Source organism: Pelophylax lessonae, assembly GCF_965119305.1.
Source record: "Pelophylax lessonae genome assembly, chromosome: 3".
NCBI classification, from domain to species: domain Eukaryota; kingdom Metazoa; phylum Chordata; class Amphibia; order Anura; family Ranidae; genus Pelophylax; species Pelophylax lessonae.
In genome coordinates this window covers 70,425,399-70,441,114 of record NC_138770.1, presented here as the reverse complement: position 1 = coordinate 70,441,114, position 15,716 = coordinate 70,425,399, and the positions used below count along the sequence as shown (strand labels likewise).

Below are 15,716 nucleotides of genomic sequence, written 5' to 3'. Positions count from 1 at the left end.
AGCCCCACACCACCATAGCCAACGCCTTCTGTCGGGCTGCCATCTGCTGTACCTGGCCACAGTTGAGCCGCGAACCACCGGAGGGCTCTGTAGCTGGCGTCCAGCCTCATTTCCTCCTGGACCAATCTTCCGAGCTCCGTCTTCCCTTCATCTCACGGTCATTCCCTCAGGAACACCTCTCGCGCACGGCACTGCGTCCGGTACATCTCTGTGGAGGAGGGAAGGATCTTCCCCTGATGGTGCCACTCGTGGCTTAGCGCCTCATGCCAGAGTTGCCGGTGGATCACATCCTCCCAGCCGAGCATGGTGTGATCTGTCGCTGGTCCCCGATGGTGCTTCCGCATGCCTTGCAGCCTCCTCCTGAACTCCGCTCTCATGCTGGCTGGTCCCCGTATCACTCCTCGGCAGCTGCCCAGATTTTGAATCCTGGAGATGGTTTGGATGTCCTGGACTGCAGGAGACATCCCACCGCTGCCAACCAATGTAACGGATCTTAGTACCCCAGGTGGGCACATCCGCCTGACCTGTGTCTTCTGTCCTCCAAACGCACCCACAGCCTGCGGAGAAGCCATACCCAGCCCTTAACCCCTCAATCACGAGACAATCCACACAGGTGTTGAGGGTTCAACAAGCAGAGCTTAAACTCTTTATTAAATTCCAAGACATACAGTTAGGGACACTCCCCTTAGCCTTGCCAAAAGGGGGGAAGGGGACAAGGAACAACCAATGGGAACTGAACATTTGTACATTGAAACAGGCTACAGATAACCTAATGTATCAGTTTTTGGTACCTCAGGCCAATGAAAAATGGGACTTTTAAGGCAAGTATGAAAATACGATAAAGTTCAAGCAAAATCGCTAATAATAATAAAATAATATTTAATCCTTAAAATCATAAGTACAGTGAAGTACAGTAACGTAAAAGGGTTATAGACCCTTGTGAAGGTGTGTAATAGATGGAGGATAGTGACACGTGGTAAATGGTGACTTTTTAGGGGTGTATCTCTGTCATTCCCTGCTGGTAAGCTTGGGTTGCTTTGATCAGAGATGTCTCCTATATCCTACACGTTTCGGCCCTTTTAGGGGGGCCTTTTTCAAGGTTGCTAGTCACCATTTCTGTTGATAGAATACAGATATGGTGTTAAATATTTATAGGTAATCACCACTTTTATTAAATATAAGTTGTGGTCAGTTTTTTCAAAATAGTACATACATATTGTTTTCTTTAAATCCTTGTATGTTGAGGTGACTCCCTCTTTAGCACAGCGGGAACCTATGCGGTTTCCTGAAAAATATGTATGGAGTTTAACTGCAAGGTTTGTATTGTTGGTTATTTAATTCTGTAAGTGTACTTATTTTGAACTTACATATTAGGCCATGTTTCACTTAGTGGCTAATTTGGTTCCGGTATAAATGAAAACCGGTCCTTTTCAAGGAGGTCCTTGTGCCTATGGGTAGTGCAATGTGAAACAGGTATATGTGGTTCAAAAACATTAAATAAATGAATCAGGTACAGTGTGTAAAAAACGTTGGGTATTGTTACCTTAATTCTTATATTATTGCCGCGGTGGAGTCTTTAAAGTTTGTCTCCAGCCGGATCGCACTTTAAAAGAGGGAAAATCTCCTTCATTAGTGTGCTGTTTTTTAGGGGTTTTCAGTGTTTAAGGCAGATGTATCCGAAGTTGAAACTTACATTTTGTTTGCAGGTGCGCCGCTCTGGTCCTCTCTCATCCCCATGTAGTTGGAGAATGAGAAAGGTAGTGGTTCCCCGGCCTTTTTATCAGACTCGCGCATGCGCAGTAAGCGCTGCACGTCTGAAGCCTGATCGCACACAGCTGGTGTGTGTCTCTGGTGCGCTTGCGTCAATAGCAGAGTGCGCTTCCAGTTTCCACCACTGTTGCTCACTGGCGCGGCCGCCGACACGGAGAGGGCACAGATTTCAGACTTTTCAAGTCTGAGGGGCCGATGTCGTTGGCTATTGGGCTGTGCCTGTGAAGTGTCCCTAGGAGGAAAAAAGAGGGGGGATCCTCCTAGGGGCTTACCGTGCCGGGTGTGCTAGAGTTTGGGAGAATTCTCATGCAAGGATTTGTACATAACATAAAGGCATGGTAATCAGAAAAAAGGAAATAAATGAGCAGAAAAACACAGAAACATTTGTGTAGTTTAATTGAGTTCTTAATAGCAGTGTAGTGTGTGGTCAGGTTAAAGGGGAAGGAGGGGGATCCGGTTGTATCCATATTGGAAAGGAGTGAGGACTGTCTGTCTGAACGGTTTTTTCTGTAGGCTTTAAGGTATGAAGATTCTGGGAGGCAGGTGTTTTTTCTCATAAAAATCATTTTTTATATTGTGCAGTCATTTGTCAGGGTTTTTAGGAGATCATGTTCGTTTTAGTCTCCATGTGATGTTCTTTTTGGAAAAAGAAGATTGAACAAGTTTTTTTGTGAATGGAGTTAGTTCTGAAAGATTGTAAAGTGGAGGGTGGTTGTGGGCTTCGGGTGTATCCGTCATTACTTCATTGTGTTCTATCCCCTCTTGGTGGAGTTGGGTAATATTCTTGAACAAGAGTTTTGGTGAATGGACTTTCCGAAAATATTTGTAATTTTTAATTTTTTTGCTGAATGTTTTTTTCTAATCGGTTTTTCCTGAAGAAAAACCTTCTAGGAATGGGGCATAACTTTCGGCTTCATTTAGGCCAGGGAAAGTGGTTGCGTTGAGACGTTTAATCCATCTCATCTCTAGTTGAAGCAGGGTTTTGTTCCAATCACCCCCCCCTCCTTGGGATGTGGATCCGTTCCAAGGCCATAAAAGATATTTTTGGCATCTTATTGGCATGTTTATAGGCCACGTGTCGACCCAGAGGTAGATGGAAGTTGCACATTTCCATTGAATTTACGTGTTTGTTAATTCTCTTCCCAAATTCCTGTCTTGTCTTACCTATATAAAATGCATTACATTCGCATCTCATCATATATACCACGCCTTTTGTCCGGCAATTGGTAAAATGTTTGGGTTCGAATGTTTCTCCGTTTGGTAGAGTGGTTTTTGTGCATTTTTTTATAACTTTGCATTGATCGCATGATCCGCATGGGTACGTGCCTTTTGTCTTGCATGGGTCTTTACGTGTGCCCTCCTTGAACTCGCTGTGGACTAGTCCTTGTTTGATAGATCCTGCTTTTCTATATGTGATTGGCGGATGGTCAGTAAGAAAGTCCTTCACCGTTGGGTCCTCCTTCAGTATTGCCCAATGTTTTTCCAAGATGGCTTTTATTTTTTTGTGTTCATTGGTGTATCTTAGAATGATCCGTGTTTTTTGGTCCTGTTGTTTGGGGTCCTGTGGTGGTTTTTTGAATAGTAGCTCCTGTCTTTCTTTTAGGTTGGCCTTGTTGTAGGCCTTTCTCAGTGAGGTTTTGGTGTAGCCTCTTCCATCAATCTTAGGGTGAGAGCATCCGCTTCCTTTTTGTATTTTACTGGGTTAGTACAGTTCCTTTTTATCCTCAGGTACTGACTGTAGGGTATTGCTTTCTTTAGTGGTGGTGGGTGGAAGCTCGTGGCATGCAGGATTGAGTTACCTGCTGTTTCCTTTCTGTAGAGTGTGGTTTGTAAACGTCCATCATTTTCCTTATAGATCCATGTGTCAAGAAATGGTACTTTCTTGTCACTGTAATTTAAGGTAAAATACATATTATATGTATTGTTGTTTAATGCATTTTTTAGATCTTGGATTTGGTTCTCTGGTCCTGTCCACACTATCAGAATATCGTCTATATAGCGCTGCCATAAGAGGATGTTATCAGTTAGCCATGCATTTTCTTCTTTTATGAGGAAGTCTTCTTCCCACTCTCCCAGATATAAATTGGCGTAGGTGGGGGCACAGCTTGTGCCCATCGCCACTCCGCAGGTTTGAAGGTAATATCGGCCATTGAATGTGAAGAAATTTCGATTTAGGATGAATTCAAGCATGGTAATTATAAAAGTATTGAATTTTTCATCTTCTGGGCTTAACTGGTTGAGAGTGTTCTTTATGGTTTCAAGTCCTTTGTTGTGAGGTATGTTGTTGTATAATGCCTCAACATCCACAGTGATAAGAAAGGAATCACTGGGGATGGTCATGTCATTTACGATTTGTAACAGGTGCATCGTGTCTCTAGTGTAGGAGGTTAGTTTTGAGACGTGTGGTTTTAGATAGGCATCAATCACTTTGCTTATGGCTTCGGTGATGTTGCCATTCCCTGATACTATTGGTCTTCCGGGTGGGTCGGTTGGATTTTTGTGAATCTTTGGGAGTGAGTAAAATGTTGGTATCTTTGGGTGTCGTGGTCGAATGTAGTTCCATAATGTGGGGGAGATGATTCCTTCAATTCCAGCTTCATCCACTTTAGCATAAAATTCATCTTTATATTGTTCAATCATGATCGGCATGATTTGTTTGTAATATTTTTGATTACTTAAGATTTTTTCACACATATTTTTATACTTTGTGTTGTCCATCACGACAACGTTCCCCCCTTTGTCTGCGGGTTTGATGGTTATGTGTTCGTTGTTTTGTAATTCTCTTAGTGCTTTCCTTTGGTTTTTGGTTAAATTTTGTTGGTTGTTTGTCATGGTCATTTTTTCCAGGTCTTTTGTGGTTTCCCTGACGAACAAGGCTATAGCGGGGTCCTGGTTGATCGACGGGAATTTGTGTGATTTTTTCTTAAACTGTGCATTAATGTTTTCAACTGCTGCCTTGTTAGTATTGGTAGAAGTTGTTGTTTCTTCCTCATCACTGTCGGTCCAGCCTTCTAATCCCCCTTCTTCCAGGAGGAGGTTGAGGTCCCGTATGGCCCTGTATTCTACCGCCGATAGTGATGTTTGAGGTTCTAATGTCTCAGGTTTCTTGTTGTACATAATTTTTTGTAATAAGTTCCTTGCAAAAAGGTTAACATCCTTTATAGCCTCAAATTTATCTACCGGTTTGTTGGGACAAAAGGAAAGTCCTAATGTGAGGACTTCCGATTGTTCTTTAGTTAGCATATATGAGGAAAGGTTGATTATCGTGATGGTTTCTTTGTTAGGTTGTGTGTTTACTTTTTCGTGCATTATTTTTCCTTCGTCTGTTTCCGCACCTTTCCTAAAAAAGGCCCCTGTTTGCTTTGGGGTTGCGGTCTCTGACTTTCGCGTTGAGATCTTGTGAAGATTTTATGCAGCTTCGCTGGAGGGTTAGTCTCCTCAGTCTCCTGTGTGTTCTCTTCTGTAATTCCATTGTCCTCATCTGTGTTTTGTGGGTCTTCATTTGATCTTTCTGTTTCATACTGGGTTTCCCTTTGTTCTCTGTTTTTAGGGAATCTTCTCCTCTGAGGGTTTGCTTCAGTTCCTGATGTGTAGGATGATGAGTCCGATGAGTTGTAGTTTTGTGGGTTCTTCTTTTGTCCAAACAGTGATTTGTTCCTCTGATTTTTGTTATTGTTCCAGCGGTATGCCCTATTTTGACCAAAGGCATTCTTATCACGCCAGTACTTTTTTTCTTTTTTCCTTAGAATATCCAAACTGTGTTGTTCGATGTGTGTTTTTAGCTTTTTTTCTTGTTCCGAGTATAGCAGGAGTGGTTTAAGAGGAGTCAACTGGTCATATATCTCTTTTATCTCTTCATCCAAATTTTTGAGTTGTCTCTCGTACTCACTTTGTAGGAGTATCATCAGATTTTTTGAGCATTCGTTGAGTATGGTTTCCCAGTCTTTTTTCATTTGTAGAGTGATATTGTCCATGGTGGGGAAGATTTGTATTCTGAGTCCCACCGGGTTAATATTTTCCTTTATGTAACGTTGGAATGATTTTATGTGCCAATACAAGGCTGATTTTCGTTCGAGGTGTCTCCGTAATGTGTTGAAAAGTGCCGTAACATCGGAATTTTGCTGTTCATTACCTTGAAAGTCTTTTTGAATCCCCGTCATGAGACTTTCCCACTCGTTGCCAATTAGATTTCCGTTTGTTTCCTCCTCCATTTTGTCTTTATCCTTAGTAATCCACAGACAATTATATTTATTTAATTAGAAAATAAAAAGATTGTCTTGGATTTGTACACAGTGGAGTTTGTTGATCTAATTCCTCTCTGTTGTTACTGCCCTTGGGCGTGCAGTTAGGAAGAGATCACTATATAATCCACTTGTGTGTGATAAAGTGTGATGAGACAGTAGTCCTGCTAATCAACTACCGTGGGTAAATATGGGAAGGTGAGGTGTTATAGAGATCGTGAGGTTCTGGATGTGTTTTCCATCCGGGTAACAAATGTAGAAGGGTTTTTTTGATCTCTATAGCCCTATGTATAGTCGGGTTTGCCGTCGTCCCTGGTTGAATATTGTATCAGTTTTTGGTACCTCAGGCCAATGAAAAATGGGACTTTTAAGGCAAGTATGAAAATACGATAAAGTTCAAGCAAAATCGCTAATAATAATAAAATAATATTTAATCCTTAAAATCATAAGTACAGTGAAGTACAGTAACGTGAAAGGGTTAAAGACCCTTGTGAAGGTGTGTAATAGATGGAGGATAGTGACACGTGGTAAATGGTGACTTTTTAGGGGTGTATCTCTGTCATTCCCTGCTGGTAAGCTTGGGTTGCTTTGATCAGAGATGTCTCCTATATCCTACGCGTTTCGGCCCTTTTAGGGGGGCCTTTTTCAAGGTTGCTAGTCACCATTTCTGTTGATAGAATGCAGATATGGTGTTAAATATTTATAGGTAATCACCACTTTTATTAAATATAAGTTGTGGTCAGTTTTTTCAAAATAGTACATACATATTGTTTTCTTTAAATCCTTGTATGTTGAGGTGACTCCCTCTTTAGCACAGCGGGAACCTATGCGGTTTCCTGAAAAATATGTATGGAGTTTAACTGCAAGGTTTGTATTGTTGGTTATTTAATTCTGTAAGTGTACTTATTTTGAACTTACATATTAGGCCATGTTTCACTTAGTGGCTAATTTGGTTCCGGTATAAATGAAAACCGGTCCTTTTCAAGGAGGTCCTTGTGCCTATGGGTAGTGCAATGTGAAACAGGTATATGTGGTTCAAAAACATTAAATAAATGAATCAGGTACAGTGTGTAAAAAACGTTGGGTATTGTTACCTTAATTCTTATATTATTGCCGCGGTGGAGTCAGGAAATCGCATAGGTTCCCGCTGTGCTAAAGAGGGAGTCACCTCAACATACAAGGATTTAAAGAAAACAATATGTATGTACTATTTTGAAAAAACTGACCACAACTTATATTTAATAAAAGTGGTGATTACCTATAAATATTTAACACCATATCTGTATTCTATCAACAGAAATGGTGACTAGCTACCTTGAAAAAGGCCCCCCTAAAAGGGCCGAAACACGTAGGATATAGGAGACATCTCTGATCAAAGCAACCCAAGCTTACCAGCAGGGAATGACAGAGATACACCCCTAAAAAGTCACCATTTACCACGTGTCACTATCCTCCATCTATTACACACCTTCACAAGGGTCTATAACCCTTTTACGTTACTGTACTTCACTGTACTTATGATTTTAAGGATTAAATATTATTTTATTATTATTAGCGATTTTGCTTGAACTTTATCGTATTTTCATACTTGCCTTAAAAGTCCCATTTTTCATTGGCCTGAGGTACCAAAAACTGATACAATATTCAACCAGGGACGACGGCAAACCCCGACTATACATAGGGCTATAGAGATAAAAAAAAACCCTTCTACAGATAACCTAATGAGCTTATGGTAAACAGGCAGTCTCTCAATACACACCCCCTGTGGAGAGATGTCTCCAGTCCAGACCATTGTCTATGTGTCATGAATCCACACAATTAGACACAGAAACAGGAGGGGGGGGGGATGGGGGGAGAAGGGCTGTAGCATTACATTACATTAACTCAATGCCAGCATGTCCCCAGGTCTCCAGTATCTTCTGGCCCATAGTCTGTCGGTAGGAGGCTTGCGCACAGTCCCCTCCAAATCACACAGTGACAGTGGGTTCTGTCACACAGTGTGTGAGAAATAACTTGGTAAAATCTTTATTTTGCAAAGAATTTTGGAAAAAAATTACAAATTCAAAAAACTTACCATGCCTCTTACAAAATACCTTGGAATGTCTGCTTTCCAAAAAGGGGTCATTTGTGGGGTATTTATACTGTCCTGGCTTGTTAGGGTCTCAAGAAATGAGATAGGCCGTCAATACATCAGGTGTAAACAATTTTCAATGATTGACACCATAGCTTGTAGACTCTATAACCTTCACAAAGACCAAATAATATACTTATTTGGGTTATTTTTACCAAAGATATGTAGAAGTATAACTTTTGGCCAAAATCTATGAAGAAAAATCACAAGATTTGCTAAATTTTAAAACCGAAACAAAGAAAAATACATTTTTTTTACAAAATCTTCGGTCTTTTTTCATTTATATATCATGATTAAATACCACCAAAAGGAATCTCTATTTGTGTCAAAAAAGGATGGGAATTTCATATGGGTACCGTGTTGCATGACTGAGTAATTGTCATTCAAAATGTGAGAGCACTGAAAGCTGAAAATTGGTCTCGCTAGGAAGGGGATTTAAGTGCCCAGTGGGTAAGTGGTTAATATCATATCCCCTCTCAAGCGTCTCTTCTCCAGAGAGAATAAGTTTAATGCTTGTAGTCTTTCCTCGTAGCTGAAATCCTCCAGTCCCTTTATTAGCTTTGTTGCCCTTCTCTGGACTCTCTCTAGTTCTAATACATCCTTCCTGAGGACCGGTGCCCAGAACTGGGTGGCATACTTTAGAGTCTTGTATAGTGGGAGAATTATTGTTTTATCTCTGGAGTGAATCCCCTTTTTAATACATGCCAATACTCTGTTGGCTTTGCTTGCAGCAGATTGACATTGCATGCCATTGCTGAGCTTAAATGAACAAACAGAGACCCCTGCGCTATCAAATAAAGCAGTAGAAACAAAGTGATAGCTGCAGCTGCCTAATCAGCTTTACCAAAACCAAGTAAAATAAAGTGAGAATAAAAATATGTGGAGCTGCGGTAATCCAAATAATGATGTCTTAAAAATCAACAGTAAGATTGTTATAAATGTTTCAATCAGATAATATAAATCAAATGTGAAAATTCAGACAATTGTGCATTAGAATAGATAACAAATACATAAGTGGAAGAAAATATCCCCCTGTCCCCCCGTGCTTGCGCACAAAGGCGCACGCAAGCTTTGGTCTAGTGTCATATGTAAACCGCAATTGCAGCATGCATGTGAGGTATTGCCGCGAATGCCAAGTCGAGTGCAGTAATTCTTGCAGTAGACCTCCTCTGTAAGTCTAAATTGGTAACCTGTAAAGACTTTTAAAGGCTTTTAAAAATGTACGTAGTTTGTTGCCGCTGCACAGGTGTGCGCAATTTTTCTGTTCAAACGGTTTTTATTAAGGCAGAAGGAATGTAGTACAAAACAATACCAATAGGTAACAGTGGTGCATAACAGATGAATACACGTCAAAATGACATCATGAACAGCAAGTAGTAGCATAACAATCAGGTTAAGGAATAGGAAAGGGGCAAGCTGGGCGCCCGGAATACAGGTACAAGGGATAAACACAGTGCACAGGGGCGGCTGGGGGTAGGGCAAAAAGGGAAGCCGTAGTGCAGCAAAAGTTTGTGGTCCAGCCACAATAGGGAAACAAATTAGGTAGCGGCCAACTCGAGGCAACAGGGGGGGGGGAGAAAAAGAAGGGAGTAAGAGGGGCAAGGAGGACGGGGGGGGGAGAGGAAGGGCAAAACAGTGGGGGGGGGGGTTATGCGGGAGAGGAAGGGTGCCCGGAGGGAGTCCCGGGCCACTGATGTGGTTCAGATCGACAAAGCCATCAGGGAGTCGGTAACCACAGGTCAAGCTAGTACAAGAGATTCATCAAAGCCTATCGGAAGACAGTTGTCAATCCATGGTTTCCAGAGCTTTTCGTAAGGTATAAGTTTATCCAGCAGGATAGCTTCAGTTTTAGCATGGATCATAGCTTGAGTGACTCTATTTTTCATGGTCAGGAAACAAAGGGAGGAAGTTTTCCAGGCCTTCGCTATGGTCTGTTTGGCAGCTGTGGTGACATACAGGAAAAGTTTAAATTGGCGATGTGTGAGGTCAGGTGGCTTGCGGTTCAGGAGCGCAGAAGCAGGATCGGGGGTAAGGGGTGTGTGGAAGATTGTAGATAAAACCCGATACACTTCGGACCAAAAGGTACGGACCGTGGGGCATTCCCACCAAATGTGTGCATGGGTACCTAGAGACTCGCAACCACGAAAGCAACGAGGTGAGTATTGTGGCACGGTAAGGACTTTGTAATTTGTCTCCAAGGCTACAATATTTGGGGAAGCCGATTTAGTGGCTTGCCAAATTTGGATCCAGTCAGAGTCTTCCAAGGAGAGGTGTAGGTCCCTTTCCCATTTGGAAGCATATGCCGGGGGGGTAGTCTCTTGAACCGACAGGAGTTGGGCATAGAGATCAGAAATGAGCCCCCGCCTTTGCGGGTCTGTTTTGCAAGCCCGTTCAAAGGTGGAGAACGCATATGAGCTATCGCGCGCCGGTGCGTTCTGGCTAAAGAAGTGTTTCAGTTGCAAGTAGCGAAACAATTCGCCAGGAGGGAGGTTGTGGGCCTCACGCAGGGCTGGGAAGGTTTGAAAAGCCCGGGGAGTGAAGAACTGGTAAGCACGTATCAAGCCAACCCTAGTCCACGCGGAGAAAGAATTCCGGGAGGACCAGGCTGGGTAGAACGAGGGGTTGCGGAGAAAAGAAAGTAGGGGATTATGGGGGGACTGAAGGTGAAAACGACGTTTAAGTCTATTCCAAAGGGTTAGGCTGTGCTTAGTGATAGGATTGGTAACACATCTCCGTTGTGAGGGTGGGAGCCAGAGGAGGTTAGCCACAGAGAGAGGATCACAGTCCATTGCTTCTATGGAGACCCACAATGGGACTTCCTTTGTTGCATGATACTTAGGGAGCTGAGCCAACTGTGCAGCATAGTAGTATTTGGAGAACTGTGGCACCCCAAGCCCGCCTCGGATACGTGGTCGATACAGCGTCGGTCGGGGTAAGCGGGGTTTGGCGTTACCCCAAATGTATTCCAAAGCCCGTTTCTGTAAAATGCGTAAGTAGTAAGCTGGTACCCCAATCGGGAGAACCCGAAACAGGTACAAGATCTTGGGTAAGATCGACATTTTGATGACTGTAATTCTCCCCATCCAGGAAAGAGGTAGGGAGGACCATTTGTTCATAAACGATGTAAGCGTTGATAGCATGGGAGGGTAATTAGCAGAAAAGAGCTCAACAGGGTCAGCTGTGAACTTGACGCCCAAGTAGGGGATGTAGGAGTTGGCCCATGGGAACGGGAGGGAAGACTTGAGGTGGTTAAGGTCTTCGGCTGAGAGGGATACATTGAGGGCTAGAGATTTCCGTGGGTTAACAACAAGGCCCGAAAGTGATCCAAATTTAGTTAGGGTATCAAGGAGATTAGGGGCAGACGTGAGAGGGGCCGTAAGAAAAAGCAGGACATCGTCCGCAAAAAGGCAGAGTTTATGGTGGTGACCCCCCAGTTCAATTCCACGAATATTCGGATTGGATCGTATGAGGATCGCAAGGGGCTCAATGGCCAAGGCAAATAGCAGGGGGGAAAGGGGACAACCCTGTCTCGTGCCGCGCTCAATGGGAAAAGGGTCTGACCTATAGCCTGAATAATAGACGTACGCTCTAGGGTTCTTGTAGAGGGCATTCACCCATTGCAGGAAGTGGGAGCCAAAACCCCAGCGATCAAGGATGGAGGTGAGGTATGGCCAAGACAGAGAATCGAATGCCTTGCTAATGTCTAGGGAGAGAAAGCAAGAGGGAATTCTGCGTTTCCTGGCAATGTGTGCCAGCAGGGTGGTCCGACGAATATTATCGCCAGCCTGGCGGGATGGGATGAAACCCGTCTGGTCAGCATGGACCAAAGTGCCTATGACCACATTGAGGCGAGAGGACAGGACCTTGGCAAGCAGTTTGATGTCAATGTTGAGTATAGAGATGGGTCTATAATTGGACCAGGAGGTATCATCCGAATTGGGTTTAGGAATCATGGAAATAGCAGCCATGAGCGAATCCGTGTGAAAGGAGTGACCGTCCAGCAGGGAGTTAAGTGCCCCTACCAATGGGGGGATAAGAACAGAGGCAAAGCGTTTATAGTACGTAGCAGAAAAGCCGTCAGGGCCCGGACGCTTACGTGGTTTCAAAGTCTTAATTGCCTGTAAGAGTTCCTCAGCAGTTATGGGTTTATCAAGATTCTCCCTGTGGGAAGCGGACAGTGCAGGGAGATGGACAGAAGACAGGAGGGCATCTAAGCGAGTGCGGTCAAATGTGGAGGGGTCCTTATAGAGCGTGGAGAGTTTATCACGGAAGGTGCGGAGAATTTTAAGGGGATTACAGGTGTATGTGTCCTTAGCCTGCTTAAGGCGTATAGGTTTGGGAGTATAATCGGCTTTGCGAAGCGTCAAGGCAAGAAAGGTGTCAGGTTTATTAGCTTTCATATATAAAGTGTGTTTCGACTTTCGGAGTATTTGTTCCGCCGATTCTGAAAGGAGAAGATCAAGCTCAAGTCGAGCTTTATCAAGGGCTTGTTTCCTGGAGGGCGAGGGGGTGGCTTGGAAGTCTGCGGAGGCCTTATAGAAGGCAGCTTCTAAGTTTTGTAGTAAGAGGCGACGTTCCTTACGGAGGTGAGAGGTTCGGCTAATGCAAACCCCCCGTATAACTGGTTTGTGGGCCTCCCACAACAGGAGTGGGGACGTGTCCGGATGAGTGTTGGTGGACAGATAGTCAGAAATAGCGTGCTCCAATTCAAGACGGTGGGTCGGGTTAGCCAGCATACCGTCATTGATCTGCCAAGAGCGAAGGTTGGGTTTAGGTACCAAGGAAGAGAAGGAGGAGATGACCGCATCATGATCAGACCAGGCGCAGGGGATGATAGTGGAGGTGGAAAGGAGAGGAGATGTGCCCATGTGGATCAAGATGTGGTCAATTCGCGAAAACAGCTTATGTGGATGGGAATAGTGCGTTTACTGTCGTCGGCGTGGGTTGTGTTCACGCCATGTATCCACTAAGGAATGTTGAGTTAGGAGTTGTTGGAAAGAGAGGCGCTGAGCGGATAGTGGAGCGGGAGATTTGTCCTGCAGAGGATAGAGTACTTGATTGGAGTCGCCACAAAGCAAGAGGGTACCCCGTTTGTGGGTATCCGTGACAGACAATAGGTGGGAAAGGAAGGCCTGGGGTTTCTTATTAGGAGCATAGTATGAAACTATAGTGACATCCGAGTCAAGGAGCCGTCCTAGCAGTATGAGGTAGCGACCCTCAGGGTCTTTTATTTCCTTCTGTAGAGTAAATGGGGTAGTTCTGTGAAATGCTATCAGCACACCCCGTTGCTTCGTGGGAGCAGAGGCAGTGTAGACCTGTGGGTATTGGTGACCAAAGTGTTTGGGAGTCGAATGAGTGGAAAAGTGCGTTTCCTGAAGGCAAGCCACATGAACCGATAGCGAAGAGAACGATCGGAATGCCTTCACACGTTTGGAGGGGGAATTTAGGCCTTGTACATTTAGAGTAAGAACGTTTAAGGTGGACATAATGGAGCGCAAATGTAGCGTGGCAGGGGTAGGAGGCAGGAACGGCGGGCGGGGGACTATCTCCGGGTGGGGACGGAAGACAGGAGGAGCAGGAGCAAGAGGGCGGGAAAGGGGGGAGGAAGGGAAATGGGGGAGAGAAAAAACTCAAGAATGGAAGGGGAGGGAAGGAAAAAAGAGAAAAGAGGATCCTCTGGAAGGAAGTAAACTTCCCGCCAGGAGGAGTCAACCTGTCCAAGAGATACCAATCCAAAAAGGTCTGGTACTGAAGGACTACAAGTGGGGTGCAGTGAGCAGTCTCTGGGGCAGGGACAGCCTAGTAGCAAGCATAACGCAAGTGGAGGTAACGAGTCAATAACATATCAGAGCACAAACAGTAAAACAAATCAGGGCAATACGATAGACCCAACAATGAGAGAAAAATAATAGTTAAAAAAAAAAAAAAACTCTTTGAAAATTGAAGAAAAAGTCCAATGTAGGGAAACTCTGCCACCAGTCTCACCTACAGAAGTGGTACGTCCTGGAAGGTACCAAAAAAAAAAAAAAAAAAACAAAAAAACAAAACACAAATGTAAATATATGAAAACATTATAGTTACGGTTCCAGGAGGATACCAAAAATGGTGGCATCAAAGAAAAGGATCAGCAGGGCAGCTAGACAACCGTCCTAGTAACAAAGAGCAGGTGAACACCACGGGGTGTCCTCAGTCCATGGTGTCCTCAGGAGCCGGGGCTGGAGCTGGTGATGAATAGCGACCTCTCTTGTGGATCCCGTGCTGGGAGATATGATCCTGGTGAGCTTGGGTCTTCTGTGGAGAGGATGATGCAGCACGGCGCTTGGAGCCTTCAGGAGAATTATCTGGGGGTGTCAGGTGGAGTTCACGAATAGTACCATGGAGATCCTCAGGAGATTTACATTGGTAAGAGGAGCCTTTGTAGGAGAAGCGGACAGCAAAGGGGAAGATCCATCTGTAGGTAATCTTGTGGTGTTGAAGAACAAGGAGATGCGGCTTCATAGCCTTACGTTTAGCCAGGGTAGCTTGGGATAAATCCTGGAAGAGTTGGTAACGGTGGCCCTGGAAAATTAGGGAATCCCTATTACGGGCAGCTACCATGAGTTGTTCTTTAGTGCGAAAAAAGTGAAGTTTCACTATGATGTCCCTAGGGGGACCGTCATCCGAGCGCGGGGCCAGTGATCTATGGATCCTGTCCATTTCCAAACGCTCTATAGGAATTGATGGGGATAGTTCCTGAAATAAGGCAGTGATGGTGGATTGAAGGTCCTCCACAGACTCTGGGATACCTCTGATCCTGACATTGGATCTTCTGGCCCTGTTTTCAAAGTCCTCCAAGCGGGAGTGTAGGGATGAATTTTCCTCTCGAAGGGCTTCCAAGTCCTCAGAATGATTGCCTGCTGTGAGTTCTAGTTCCTCAGTGCGTTGCTCTAAGAGAGTAGTGCGGTGGCCCACCTCCCTGATTTCCCTGGTGAGCTTGTCAGTAATGGCATCTGAGGTGTTTTTGAGGGCTCTAGTGAGCATCCGTTCAAATTGCTGGAGCAGGTCTGGCTGCAGCGTGTCTCCCCTAAAAGTTAGGGGTGTGAGGCCAAAATCATAGTCTGTCTCACCGACTGGGTGCAGCGCCACAGGCTTGGTGTGAGGAGTTGCGTGAGGCGAGCAGGTAGATGGCCCCGCCGCCATCTTAGGAGCGGTTTTGAGGAGAGCGTCCCTGATGGATTTATTTTTAAATTTGTTCTTCGGTCCGCCGTAGACCATCGTGGGTTGACCCCAGAGGTCCCTGGCAGCCGGTGGGTCTGTATGTGGTTAGGTTAGCAGCGGGATGACTCGTTGTGAAGAGGCTGTAATGCCCCCAGAGATGCGGAGCACTAGGCGGACATGTCCTGCTCAGAGGGGCCAACGGTCATTCGGACCTTCCCAGGGTGAAGGTGAGGCCTGGGGTCCGGAGTCCTGGCCGGGGGATGGAGACCCAGGGGTGCCCAGCAAGCGTGAGGGGGCCAGGAAGATGGCGGCCGGGTGCTGACTAAATGGCTGTGGAGATGGTCCCAGAGGCGCTGCGGGGCAGATTAGGGCAGAGG

General features: G+C 44.8%; 1 protein-coding gene across 1 annotated transcript in view; it reads right to left on the bottom strand.

Moving 5' to 3' along the window:
- The window catches only part of LOC309549333 (fucolectin-5-like), a 108,619-nt gene that overhangs the window by 66,589 nt on the left and 26,314 nt on the right, over positions 1–15,716 (bottom strand). The gene's annotated exons all lie outside the window — the stretch shown is intronic.